The 2389-nt window shown below is 37.2% G+C and overlaps 1 non-coding gene across 1 annotated transcript; it reads right to left on the bottom strand.

The window, feature by feature from the left end:
• Positions 1-1242: 1242 nt before the first annotated feature.
• On the bottom strand, positions 1243-1350 carry LOC127739810 (small nucleolar RNA R71). Its single transcript, XR_008000552.1, has one exon. It is a non-coding gene; the product is annotated as a small nucleolar RNA R71 (small nucleolar RNA).
• Between the last annotated feature and the right edge of the window lie 1039 nt (positions 1351-2389).

Here is a 2389-nt window from a genome sequence, read left to right as displayed (position 1 = left end):
TCTGGGCATTTAACGCTAGGATGGCACAAGAGGAAAGATTCTGTTTTTAACTCAAATTTTTTTCAAGTTTTCAATATTTTTCAAAATCAAATCTTTTTCAAATGATATCTTTTCAATCATATGTTTTCAAAATCAATTTCTTTCGATTTTCAAAAATACTTGCTAACAATTAGTGATTTGATTCAACAATTCAAGTATGTTGCCTTTTATGTTGAGAAAGGTTTAATGTTTGAATCATATCTTTTCTTGTTAGCCAAGTCATTAATTTTCAAAATCAAATCTTTTTAAATTGTTTTTCAAATCATATCTTCTCAATCACATCTTTTTAAAAACCATAACTTTTCAATCATATCTTCTTGATCACATCTTTTTCAAAATAGTTTTTAATCATATCTTTTTAATTTCTTATTTCAAAATCTTTTTCAAAAATCACTTGATTTCTTTTCCACTCTTAGTTTTCGAAAATCAATTAGTATTTTTCAAAATCTTTTTAAACTCTTTTTAATTTATTTTCGAAAATTTCTTCCCCTCTTCTCACATCCTTCCATTTATGGACTAACATGTACAATTCGAACTCTATCTTTCTAAGTTCGAATTCTTCTACCTCTTCCTTCTATTTTTCTTTTCCTCTGACACCTTCAGGAATCTCTATACTATGACATAGAGGATTCCATATTTTCTTGTTCTCTTCTCTTTCATATGAGCAGGAGCAAAGACAAAAGCATTCTTGTTGAGGCTGACCCCGAACCTGAAAGGACCTTGAAGCGAAAGCTAAGAGAAGCTAAGGCACAACTCTCTGTAGAGGACCTAACAGAAATCTTCAAAGAAGAAGAATCCATAGCAGCCGAAAACCACAACAATGCCAACAATGCGAGGAAGGTGCTGGGTGACTTTACTGCACCTACTCCCGACTTCTATGGGAGAAGCATCTCTATCCCTGCCATTGGAGCAAAAAACTTTGAGCTTAAGCCTCAATTAGTTTCTCTAATGCAACAGAATTGCAAGTTTCATGGACTTCCATTGGAAGATCCTCATCAGTTTTTAGCTGAATTATTGCAAATCTGTAACACTGTCAAGACCAATGGGGTTGACCCTGAGGTCTACAGACTTATGCTATTACCTTTTTCTGTAAGAGAGAGAGCTAGGATATGGTTGGATTCACAATCTAAAGAAAGCCTGAACTCTTGGGAAAAGCTAGTCAATGCCTTCTTGGCAAAGTTCTTTCCACCTCAAAAATTGAGTAAGCTTAGAGTGGAAGTCCAAACCTTCAGACAGAAGGAAGGAGAATCCCTCTATGAAGCTTGGGAAAGATACAAACAATTAATCAGAAAGTGTCCCTCTGATATGCTTTCTAAATGGAGCATCATAGGTATTTTCTATGATAGTCTATCTGAACTGTCCAAGATGTCTTTGGATAGCTCTGCTGGAGGATCTCTTCATCTGAAGAAGACGCCTGCAGAAGCTCAAGAGCTCATTGAAATGGTTACAAATAACCAATTCATGTACACTTCTGAAAGGAATCCTATGAACAATGTGACTAATCAGAAGAAAGGAGTTCTTGAGATTGATACTCTGAATGCCATACTGGCTCAGAACAAGATATTGACTCAGCAAGTTAATTTGATTTCTCAAAGTCTGTCTGGAATGCAAGCTGCACCAGGAAGTACTAAGGACGTTTCATCTGAAGAAGAAGCTTATGATCCTGAGAACCCTTCAATGGAAGAGGTGAATTACATGGGAGAACCCTATGGAAACACCTATAATCCTTCATGGAGAAATCATCCAAATCTTTCATGGAAGGATCAACAGAGACCTCAACAAGGTTTCAACAATAATAATGATAGAAGAAACAGGTTTAGCAATGGCAAGCCTTTTCCATCATCTTCTCAGCAACAGACAGAGAATTCTAAGCAGAACCACTCTGAGTTAGCAACCATGGTCTCTGATCTAATCAAAACCACTCAAAGTTTCATGATTGAAACAAGGTCCTCCATTAGAAATTTGGAGGCTCAAGTGGGTCAGCTAAGCAAGAAAATTACTGAACTCCCTCCTAGTATTCTTCCAAGCAATACAGAAGAAAATCCAAAAGGAGAGTGCAAGGCCATCAACATGGCCGAATTTGGAGAGGATGAAGAGGCAGTGAACACCACTGAGGAGGACCTCAATGGACGCCCACTAGCCTCCAATGAGTTCCTTAATGAGGAACCATGGGAATCTGAGGCTCACACTGAGACCATAGAGATCCCATTAGATTCACTTCTGCCATTCATGAGCTCTGATGAGTATTCTTCCTCTGAAGAGGATGAATATGTCACTGAAGAGCAAGTTGCTAAATACCTTGGAGCAATCATGAAGCTAAATGACAAGTTATTTGGTAATGAGACTTGGA

This window comes from Arachis duranensis, chromosome 6 (genome assembly GCF_000817695.3).
Source record: "Arachis duranensis cultivar V14167 chromosome 6, aradu.V14167.gnm2.J7QH, whole genome shotgun sequence".
NCBI lineage: Eukaryota > Viridiplantae > Streptophyta > Magnoliopsida > Fabales > Fabaceae > Arachis > Arachis duranensis.
The sequence above is the reverse complement of the archived record's forward strand: the minus strand, read 5'-3'. Positions and strand labels throughout refer to the sequence as shown.